This window comes from Tamandua tetradactyla, chromosome 15 (genome assembly GCF_023851605.1).
Source record: "Tamandua tetradactyla isolate mTamTet1 chromosome 15, mTamTet1.pri, whole genome shotgun sequence".
NCBI classification, from domain to species: domain Eukaryota; kingdom Metazoa; phylum Chordata; class Mammalia; order Pilosa; family Myrmecophagidae; genus Tamandua; species Tamandua tetradactyla.
In genome coordinates, this window is record NC_135341.1 from 40,316,169 (window position 1) to 40,328,549 (window position 12,381).

Below are 12,381 nucleotides of genomic sequence, written 5' to 3' on the forward strand. Positions count from 1 at the left end.
TTTTTATTAATCAAAAAAAAGAAAAGAAATTAACACAACATTTAGAAATCATTCCATTCTACACATGCACTCAGTAATTCTTAGTATCATCACATAGACATATGATCATCATTTCTTAGTACATTTGCATCGATTTAGGAAAAGAACTAGCAAAACGGCAGAAAAAGATATAGAATGTTAATATAGAGAAGAGAATTAAAATAATAATACTAATAAAATATATATATATATATATATATAAAGGAAAAAGAAAAAAACAAAAACAAAAGATACAAACAAACAAACAAACAAACAAAAAACTATATTTCAGGTGCAGCTTCATTCAGTGTTCCAACATAGTTACATTACACTTAGGTATCACTGTGCTGTCCATTTTTGAGTTCTTGTATCTAGTCCTGTTGCACAGTCTGTATCCCTTCAGCTCCAATTACCCATTATCTTACCCTGTTTCTAACTCCTGCTGGTCTCTGCCACCAATGATATATTCCAAGCTGATTCTCGAATGTCAGTTCACATCAGTGGGACCATACAGTATTTGTCTTTTAATTCCTGGCTGGACTCACTCAGGATAATGTTCTCTAGGTCCATCCATGTTATTACATGCTTCATAAGTTTAGTCTGTCTTAAAGCTGCATAATATTCCATCATAGGTATACGCCACAGTTTGTTTAGCCATTCGTCTGTTGATGGACATTTTGGCTGTTTCCATCTCTTTGCCATTGTAGATAATGCTGCTATAAACACTGGCGTGCAAATGTCCGTCTGTGTCCTTGCCCTTAAGTCCTTTGAGTAGATACCTAGCAGTGGTATTGCCGGGTCGTAATCCATTCTGCCAGTCTATGTCCCCTGATTGGGAAATTCAGTCCATTAACTTTTAGTGTCATTACTGTTTGGATAATACTTTCCTCCACCATTTTGGCTTTTGTATTATATATATCATATCTGATTTTCCTTCTTTCTACACTTTACTCCATACCTCTCTCTTCTGTCTTTTCGTATCTGACTCTAGTGCTCCCTTTAGTATTTCTTGCAGAACTGGTCTCTTGGTCACAAATTCTCTCAGTGACTTTTTGTCTATAAATGTTTTAATTTCTCCTTCATTTTTGAAGGACAATTTTGCTGAATATAGAAGTCTTGGTTGGCAGTTTTTCTCTTTTAGTAATTTAAATATATCATCCCACTGTCTTCTAGCTTCCATGGTTTCTGCTGAGAAATCTACACATAGTCTTATTGGGTTTCCCTTGTATGTGACAGATTGTTTTTCTCTTGCTGCTTTCAAGATCCTCTCTTTCTCTTTGACCTCTGACATTCTAACTAGTAAGTGTCTTGGAGAACGCCTATTTGGGTCTATTCTCTTTGGGGTGCGCTGCACTTCTTGGATCTGTAAATTTAGGTCTTTCATAAGAGTTGGGAAATTTTCAGTGATAATTTCTTCCATTAGTTTTTCTCCTCCTTTTCCCTTCTCTTCTCCTTCTGGGACACCCACAACACGTATATTTGTGCGCTTCATATTGTCATTCAGTTCCCTGATCCCCTGCTCAAGTTTTTCCATTCTTTTCCCTATAGTTTCTGTTTCTTTTTGGAATTCAGATGTTCCATCCTCCAGTTCACTAATTGTAGCTTCTGTCTCTTTAGATCTACCATTGTAGGTATCCATTGTTTTTTCCATTTTTTCTTCTTTTTCCTTCACTCCCATAAGTTCTGTGATTTGTTTTTTCAGATTTTCTATTTCTTCTTTTTGTTCAGCCCATGTCTTCTTCATGTCCTCCCTCAATTTATTGATTTGGTTTTTGAAGAGTTTTTCCATTTCTGTTCATATATTCAGCATTAGTTGCCTCAGCTCCTGTATCTCATTTGAACTATTGGTTTGTTCCTTTGACTGGGCCATATCTTCAATTTTCCGAGCGTCATCCATTATTTTCTGCTCGTGTCTGGGCATTTAGTCAGATTTCCCTGGGTGTGGGACCCGGCTGGTTGAAAGGTTTTTCTGTGAAATCTCTGGGCTCTGTTTTTCCTCTTCTGCCCAGTAGGTGGCGCTCGTGGTGCTCGTCTGTCTGCGGGTTCCACCAACAAAAGATGCTGCGGCTCCTTTAACCTGCCAATCCAAATCTCGCAGTCGGCCCGGGAAACCGCGCGTGGAGGGGTGGTCGCCGGCCGCTGCGGCTTGGGGGAGTGCCGGTCCAAATTGCCCAGCTGGCCCGAGACGCCAAGCATAGCGGGAGGGCCCCGCTATCCAACGTTCCCAGTCAGACCAGGGAGCCACATGCGTGGAAGGGACCCCAGTCGCCAGCCGCCCTGGCTGGGAAAACGCGTGCCCCTCGGGTATCTCACCACAGTGGATTCTCCCTGCCCGTTCAGCCGTTCCAGAATGGGGTACGCTGTCTTTTTGGTTTCTGTCGTGGCTCCGGGAGCTGTTTTGTATTGTTTCTGTTTCTTTAGTTGCTGTTCTGGAGGAGGAACTAAGACCCGCGCGTCTTACTAAGCCGCCATCTTCTCCAGAAGTCCAGAAAGAATTTTTAAAATGAACAGTAAGAGTGAGAAGTTGGGCAATTTCAAGGGACATATATGGGTACTTAGAGGATGGGAATGAGGTTGGGGAGAAGGGATAGGAAAATATTTGAAGAAATATCTATTGAAATGTTCAAAATTTGTTGAAAGCAATAAACCCACAGATAGAAGAAACTTGACAAACACCAAGTCAGGAAACAGGAAGAATACTACACTTAAGAAGGTCATAGTCAAATTGCCTGAACCCAGTAATAAACAGAAAAATCTTAAAAGCAACTAGAACAAAGGCAGATTGCACATAGAGGAACAAAGTTACTGATGGCAGCAGATATCTCACTGGAAACGATGCAAGTGAGAAGACAGTGGAGCCATCTTTAAAATACTGAAAGGAAAAAAACTGTCAAACTGGAATTCTATACCAGCAAAAAATACCTTTAAAGTATTAAAGTGAAATAAAATCATTTTCAGGCATATGAAAACTAAAAAAATTCATCACTAGCAGACATATACTGCAAAAAACTTTAAAGGAAGTCCTTCCAGCAGAAGAAAAGGAAATCAGAAGCAAATAGAAATCCACACAAGAAAATGAACAGTGGACCAGGCATGTCTGAGTTGGGCAGGCAGTTTGTGTGGGCTTGCTGGGGCCGGCCGGGGGGCTGCAGGGCTGCTGGGCTGCGGGGCTGCGGGGCTCCTGGCTCGTCCAGCTGCTCCTGGTGGGCATGCCTATGGCGTTTCTAAGGTGACACTGCCCACACTGACTCTACACCGCGGAGGAAACACCTACGAACTCTTTGCGACCTACCTCTCCCGGAGTTAGAGATGCATGCTGAAGTTTGTACGAGTGAAATGGTGTATTTCTTGTCAACAAAGGAAAGAAAACAGAAAATTGAAGCAGATGCTGCAAAATCTTGGTAATGATAGAATCTAGGACATTGGGTCAGAAACTGAGGTTTCCACTATTGAGAAACAAAGGAAAGAATTGCATCTGCTAACTGGAGAATTGAAAGATCGTGATAAAGAGCTCAGTGAGATGGCTGCAGTCCATCAAAGACAACTTCTTTCCTGGGAAGAGGATCGGCAGAAAGTGTTGGCTTTGGAAGAAGGATGCAGCAAATTAGAAGGTAAACTGCATAAAAGAAGTGAGCTAATAAGGTCGCTCACAAAGAAGGTAAAAATCCTTGAATCTAATAAAAACGAATGCCAAATGGTTCTTCAGAAGACTCAACTACAACTTCAAGAAATGGTTTAAAAGGTAACCCAACCCATGCTTCTCTCCTCTCTGAAGACCTTGAGGCTAGAAATAACAATCTCAGCAATACCTTAGTGGAACTTTCTGGTCAGATAGGACAGAGAACAGGCACTGACTCCAATGATAAAGCTAAAAGACGAAGATATCGAGGCAGTCAACCACATTGCAGACTGTTTGGGCAAATTTAAGTTGTTAGAGCAGGCATTACATGATGCCAAGATGGTGGAGACTTGTATTATGAAAGAAAAGCAAGATTATAAGCAGAAACTGAAAGTACTTAAGAGTGAAATTAATAAACTAAAAGATGAGTTGAATGAAAAGACAACTGAAAATAATGAATGAGAAGAAATCATTCGCCTCAAACAAGAGAAAAGTTGCCTACACGATGAATTGGTTTTTACTGTAGAGAGAGAAAAGAGGAAAGACTAGTTACTTGATATTGCGGAATCAAAGCAGGAGCGTACAAACACTGAACTGCATAATCTGAGTCAGGTTTATGTAAAACAACAGTGTGATCTTCAGTTTCTTCATTTCAATGTGGAAAATTCTCAGGAATTAATACAGATATATGACTCAAAGATGGAGGAGTCAAAGGCTCTGGAATCCAGCAGAGACATGTGTTTATCAGACCTTGAAAATAACCACCCACAAGTTGATGTTCAAAGAGAGAAAAATCAAAAGTTACTGGTTAGAGACCAAAAATTTGAGACCACGTTGGTTCACCAAACTAAGTCAGACAAGAACTCTTGTGATATATGCGAAGAGGAGAAATCACAGGTTAATCCTTCATTTGGGGAAAAAAGTGTAACTGCTATCTCATGTCTATTTACCAAAGACTCAGTGGAGAAGCAAAAGTTCTGGCCTCTGGAAGGGAAAATTGAGATCGAACCTGAAAACAAAAGTATGTTGTGCAAGATCCATGCAAAATCACCAAAAGGTAATGAAATTGGGATTCAAAATGGAAAGAAACAACTATCCGAAGCAACTATATCTGATGAAAAGCAGTGGCATGATTTCAGTGTTTACCTGGGCCTGACTAATTGTTCCAATTTAAAACAGCCAAAAAAAGTTAGATGCTGCATGTCAAGATCTGATGGAAAAATCTGAAGTCTCTTGTTGCCAGAAAAATGAAGCCTGTCTGGGTGACAGTAACATTTGTGAAGCTCAGTGCTGCCACCCTAGTAACTTCATAGTTGAAGCCCCAGGCCACCTGTCTGATACAGAGTGGGTGAGTATTTTCAAGCCTCCTAAGGTGGAAAGAATTGTTTCCCACAAATCTGTGTGCGCTTGTTCAGAAAACATCAGTGGAACAAAATCTAACTCCTCGACAAGTGAACCAGTTGCCACCCCACATTCCTTTTGCTTGAGTTCTTCAAAATTTACTTTAAGAGGGGATGAGAATTGTATAGAGACAGACTTCTCTTCTGATAAAAAGAATTCACCTAAGATTTTATTAATCAACAAAGATGCAGCCTTGCCCAGTGAAAAGGATGATTTTTTTCTCCCATAAGTAAGCTTCAGCATTTGCTAGCAGAATCTCTCGTCAGGTGGTTACTGACCTGGAACTGAGTATGGTACTCCCCATTAGCTCTGAGATTGTCAGCAGCAGTGCCCAAAATAACTTAGACTTCTCAGGAGAGTCAGCTCAAAAAAGCACCCTGACAATTGAAGAATGCAAAAGTTGACTTCACTATTCAGTGTGATCATGGAGACAGTTTGCTCATCTATGTGGAAGGCAGGAAGCAGACATCAAGACCAAATACTTAACCTTGCAAACAAAAAGGGCATTTTAACCTTTGGAAGCAACATTTAATACCAAGGGGAAGCAGAAACGGAAATCCAAATTTTTAAACATCTATGTCTTGTTTTCAGCTAACCATTTTCATGGTTAAGAAATATATATTTGGAAATTAGACCTTGATGTATATTGTATAAGTACAAACTTGGAATTATGCTAAGAAAAGAAAAAGACTTTAAAGATGTGGACTACAGTTAAATACTAGAGAAGCTCCTTTAAAGTGTGAACATAAAACAGAGAACCCCTGCATCTGGTAATCAATGGTATAAAATGCTATTTTAACTATCTAAATCTTTTAAACCTGTGTCTTGTCTGGGGCTATAGTTTTCTCATCTACTTATGCAAACGAAAGCTTGTTAGAAGATTATGTTTTATGTGCATTTTAAAAAATCATTAAAAATTAGAACACTTTAAAGTTTTAACTTGTAAAATAATTTAATATTTTAAAGAATATACTGTGTGCCTCTTTCCCTTCTCAGAGAACTGATTGGCTTCAGTCAATAAAAAATATTTTAATAATAAAAAAATAAGGAAAGAAAATGAATAGCACTGGAAATGGTACATTGGTAAATACACAGGTATTTTTATAATTATTTAAATCTCTAATGGTTATGTAATCTTTTAATTATTTGTTTGAAGAAAAATAATAACATAGTAGGAATGTACAAGGGGAAGAGCTGGAGGGATTACAAAGGGATATAAGGAGAAGGATGTAAAGACAGTTGGGGAATGATGAATATGCTCATTATCTTGATTGTGGTGATTGTTTCATGTGTATGTACCTGTGCCAAAACTTATCAAATTGTACATTCTAGATATGAGCAATTATATGTCAATTATACCTCAATAAAGCTGTTAGCAAATTTGTGCTGATAACTCCAATATCTGAATTGACTGAAGGTCTGTTTTGATCGTTGATTTTGGTCTTCAGCTAATTCCTTACATGACTAATAATTTTATATTGAATGCCAGGCATTTTATATAATTTCTAGAGAGTACATGGAGGATTACCATTATTCTGACAGGTATATATATATTGTGGGCAAATCACCTGAATCTAATCAAAGCTGACTTTTTCTAGTTTTCATTGCTTTTAGTGTATCCCAGGGTTCTGAGGGAAAACTTTTGCTCTTATCCCATGGCCTTGTTTTGGTGGGCACCAGCTTCATTTTTGCACCCACACATTAGGAAAGCGTCCAAATCTTCCCTTAGCTTCCATCCTCTTGCAGCTGTTTTATGCTTGGTTTTCTGCATATGCTCTACAAATGCCAAAATAAAAAGGTTCGTAATTACCTCACAAGGAAATTGAATGCATCAGGTTCAGCAGCTCACTCTTCCTTGGTTCAGTTCTCTTTGGGAACTTGTTTCCACAGGGCCTGGCCGCCGTGGTAGCCTTGGATCCTAAACTAGCTCAGGAGCCTGCCTCTGCTTTCTATTCATCCTCTACGCTGGGAAATGTGGATAAGCAAAAGCCCCGAGGGGGAAGCGGTGGAAACCTCAGCTCATCTTCATATGTTCTCCTTATTCTTTCATCTTTGCTACTTGAGTCCTGGCTACTTTGGTTCTTCTCTGATATCTTCAAATAGTTTATTAAAAAAAAACATGTTGTCTGTATCTCTTAGAATCGTTCCTAGTAGGAGAGTTAATTGGATACTAGCTAATCCATCATATCTGGAAGCCAAATTCCCTCAAATGATATTTAAAACGATCCAATACATAGAAAAAAGAAGGAAAACTTTAAAAAACTATCATTTTATTTCACCTGTACTCCTACCCATCATCCCTCATCCCAATTTCTTTAAAGCAAAGTCCAGATATCATATAATTGTACATGCTAGTCTAAAAGATAAGGATATTTTGTTTATAACTTGTTCCTTTGGATCAGAAACCAAATAAATAAGGTACAGGCACTACAATTAGTTCATTCATCTCTTAAATCTCCATAGGTTCCCTGATCCTCCTTTTCTTCCTCTTCTGTCTACTTTTTCTTTCTCTTCCTCCTCTTCTTCCTCTTTCTTCTTCTGTCTCTTTACTTCTCTCTCTCTCTTTTTTTTTAACATGGGCAGACACCGGGAAACCGGGTCTCCTGCATGGTAGGCGAGAACTCTGCAGGCTAAACCACCATGGCCCACCCTCTTTCCTTCTCTTTTAAACTCTTTCTTTTGAGATAAATTATAGATTCACATGCAGTTGTAAGAATAACACAAAGAGATCCTATGTACCCTTTATTCAGTTTCTACCAATGGTAGTGTGCTGGTTTGAAATGATGTATGTACCCTAGAAAAGCCATGTTTTAATATTAATCCCATTTTGTAAAGGCAGCCATTTCTTCTAATCTCTATTCAGCATCGCATGCTTGAAACTGTAATTAGATCATCTCCCTGGAGATGTGATGTAATCAAGAGTAGTTGTTAAACTGAATTAGGTGATGACATGTCTCCACCCATTCAGGTGGTTCTTGATTAGTTTCTGAAGTCCTATAAAAGAGGAAACATTTTGGAGAATGGGAGATTCAGAGACAGCAGAGCAGAATGACATACCTACGAGAAGCAGAATCCACCACCCAGTGACCTTTGGAGATAAAGAAGGAAAACGCCTCCCGGGGAGCTTCATGAAACAGGAAGCCAGGAGAAGAAGCAAGCAGATGATGCCGTCTTCACCATGTGCCTTTCCAGATGAGAGAGAAACCCTGACTGTATTCACCATGCACCCTTCCACTTGAGAAGGAAACTCTAAACTTCATCAGCCTTCTTGAACCAAGGTATCTTTACCTGGATGCCTTAGATTAGACATTTCTATAGACTTGTTTTAATTGGGACATTTTCTCAGCCTTTGAAACTAGCTACTGTAAAACTGTAAACTAGCTACTGGTTAAATCCCCCTTTCTAAAAGCCATTCTGTTTCTGGTATATTGCATCCCGGCAGCTAGCAAACTAGAACAGGTAGTAACTTGCAAAACGATATGACAATATCACAACCAGAATATTGGCGTTGGTACAGTCATGATACACCCCTCATCACAATGGTCCCTCATGATGCTCTTTCACAGCAAGACCTACTTTCCTCCTGTACCCACACCCACTTCCCCCTTTACCATTGGAAACCATCAATCTGTTCTCTCTTTCTTTAATTTTGTCACTCAAGAATGTTTTATAAATGAAATGATACTGTATGTAACCTTTTGAGATTGGTTTTTTAAAAATTCAGCACAATTCACTGGAGATTCATAGGTTGTTGTATGTATCAATAGTTTATTCCTTGAAGTTCTCATTCATGCCGCCACAAGGGTGAATCTTGACAACATTGTCTTGAGTAAAATAAGCTGTACAGAAAAGGATAAATAAGTACAAGCTAATTGATATGAAATAATTAGAATAAGCAAATTCCAGTTGTATCAGGACAGTTGAATTATGGTAGGTGAAATTATGGCTATGATTCATTCTCTTTAGAGATTAAGGATGCTTTAAGTAGATGTATATGGATGCCAAGTTGACATAGTTAAGTTCATGTGTCAACATGGCTCAGCTATGATGGCCAATTGTTTGGTCAGGTAAGCACTGACCTGATTTTTACTGTGAGGCTAGTTCATGGACTTAAATCATTAGTCAGTTGACTGCATCTATCATCAACAAAGATAATTGCCTTCACCAATGAGAGATGTCTCATCCAATCAGCTGAAGGCTTTAAAGGGAGAATTGATGATTTCAGCAGTCAGAAAGAAGTATTTCTTTCTCTATTTCAACCAGCCAGCTTCTCCTAGGGAATTCATCAGAATTTTCACTGGTGTTCTCAACTCAGGGCCTGCCCTATGAAATTCATACTTGCTAGTCCCCATGGTCATATGAGCCAGTTCCGATAATGAATCTCATAATATATACATGTATTAAATTACACGTAAATTTTTACATGTAAAAAGGTGCTATACATTTTCCACAAATTTTGACAGTTTGTATTTTCATTCTCATTCTGTTCAATGTATTTTTAAAATTTCTGTTGAAGATAAACTGTTTGGGGCAACACATAACATGAGTTTGGAAGTGATATCAAGCCTGTAGCAGGAGGGAAAACCTTGCAACTAAAGCTGGTGAAGGTCACTGAGTGGTATAAAGGATCACCTTCCAGGAAGCAATTCCCTGGGGGTAATTCTTTGAGAATTAATGGCCAAATTGTCTTTAAGAAACAGTCATTTCCTATGTCAAAATGAATGATTTCATATCCTATGTTGTTATTAACATGTATATATTTTATCTCCACAAGTTCAAGAAAAGAAGAAAACACTGTGTAGTAAACAGGTCTGGATTCATCTGAATCAATTAGGCCATTTACAATAACCAGGTTTATCAGCAAGCATCTGCTCCTGTCATGGTTAGGGACAGGTGTCAACTTGGCCAAGTTGTGGTACCTGTTCATCTGATTGGGCAAGCGCTGGCCTGTCTGTTGCAATGAGGACATTTCATAGGATTAGGTCATGATCACGTCAGCTACATCCACAGCTGATTCCATTTGTAATCAGCCAAAGGGGAGTGTCTTCTGCAATTAGTGATGCTAAATCCAATCATGGGAAGCCTTTTAAGGAGGACTCAGAGGAGACAGGTTGCATTCCTGCTTTGGCTGGTGAGCCTCTCCTGTGGAGTTCATCCAGGCCATCCATTGGAGTCATCGGCTTCGCAGCCTGCCCTGTGGATTTTGGACTCTGCACTCCTACGGTCACGTGAGACACTTTCATAAACTTTATATTTGCAAGTGTTCCCTGTTGATTCTGTTTCTCTAGAGAACCCTAACTAATACAGCTCCCTTCCACGGAATCTCGCTGTCAGGGAGCATGTCATGACAAAACAGGTCTAAAACTGAATTCTGCCAAAGGAATGAACATTCACTGGCAAGCAGGCCCCATGTCACTTGGTCTGTACACCTTCTGGTTTTTAGGTGGTTCAGGTATGCTTCTCGCATATGCGACAAAGGCTAGCAGGACTGTGTTCTGATGTCAGAAACACCTTATCAGGCCACAGAATCTTCTGTTTAGTGGGGAATATGGGGCCAGTGTTTTAAATCCATCATTCTCATCTCCAAGTGGGACGCTGGGTACTTAAGGTTCTTGTACGTCAGCTGTGTGTGAGGGAAGAGATACCTGTATAACCAGATATGATGTTATTTCACAGCACTAATTTCACCCATAAAAATGATGTCTAATGTCTTTTATGCTAACGTGCAGTCCCTTGTAGAAATATTTGAAATTAACCACACCATGTCTGGAGTGAGGACCTCAATTCGGGGCTAACGAATGCTAGATAACTGCTGGGATGTGCATTGCTGACCTGTGACCTTCAGATGCTGACCAACCATCCCCAGGGTGCAGGTGACCCAGCCAGTAACACAGATACACATCAACACACACTCACACACACACACACATGCGTGCACACACACACACACACACACCCCAGGTCTGTAGTGAAGTATTCAGAAGTAAATCACGATGAGTGGTAAGGAAGAGGTGGTCTCCAGGAGGGAAAAGCAGACCGGGCGGGTGGGTGGCGGGTGCTGGCAGCCTCGGGGCCTGGAAGGGCAGTGACAAGCCACAGAATGAGAGTTAAGAGCCCCGATGCCGTCCAGCAGCCCCAAGAAGCCAAGTTACCTTTTGTTCAAATGTTCCAGATTTATACTGCCTGAAATGGTAGCCACTGGCCACGTGTGACAATAAAGCACTTGAAAGTGGCTGGTGTATCTGAGGAACTGAAATCTTAATTTAGTTCAATTTAAATGTAAATTTTAAAACATATTCTCCATTCAGTTACTGGAGAACTTTAAATATGTTTGGAACAGCTTAGGTATGCGAATCTACTTTTTCAACTGTAAATTTTATGAAATCTAAATACAGATTCAGTATTTCTGAAGAAAATGTAAGGTCTGAATTGTGTTGTGAGTGTAAAATACACATAGATTTCAAAGACTTGGAACAAAAAGAAGAATGTAATATATTTCACAAATAATTTTTAGATTGGTCACATGATGAGTTGATAATATTTTGCATATTTGGGGTGAAATAAAATGGATTTTAAAAATTAATTTCAGCTGGTTCTTTTTACTTTATTATTATTATTTTAAACACAACAACATACAAACACAAACATTCTTACCATATGATCATTCCATTCTTGGCACATAATCAAAAACTCACAATATCATCACCATGATCATTTCTTAGAACATTTGCATCAATTCAGAAAAAGAAATAAAAAGAAAAATGAAAAAAACATATACATACAATACCCCTTACCCCTCCCTCTCATTGACTGCTAGTATCTCCATCTACCCAATATATTTAAGCCTTTGTTTCCCTTATTTTTTCTATATCCCTTACTGTTCCTTTTCATTGATCAATAGCATTTCAATCTACTAAATTTATTTTAACATTTGTTCCCCCTATTATTTATTTTTATTCCATTTGTTTTACTCATCTGTTGATAAGGTAGATAAAAGGAGCATCAGACACAAGGTTTTCACAATCACACAATCACTTTGTGAAAGCTATAACATTATACAATCATCTTCAAGAAACATGGCTACTGGAACATAGCTCTACATTTTCAGACACTTCCTTCCAACCTCTCCAATATACCGTAACTAAAAAGATGATATCTATTTAATGCGTAAGAATAACCTCCAGGGTAACCTCTCAACTCTGAAATCTCTCAGCCATTGACACTTTATTTTGTCTCATTTCTCTCTGCCCCCTTTTGGTTGAGCTTTTCTCAATCTCTTGATGTTAAGTCCCATCTCATCCTAGGATTTCTGTCCCATGTTGCCAGGAAGGTCCACACCCCTG

The 12,381-nt window shown here is 39.1% G+C and overlaps 1 pseudogene; it reads left to right on the forward strand.

Annotated features, from left to right (window-relative positions):
• The first annotated feature begins 2,853 nt into the window (after positions 1-2,853).
• LOC143656806 (coiled-coil domain-containing protein 62-like) lies at positions 2,854-5,442 on the forward strand (annotated as a pseudogene).
• The last annotated feature ends 6,939 nt before the right edge of the window (positions 5,443-12,381 follow it).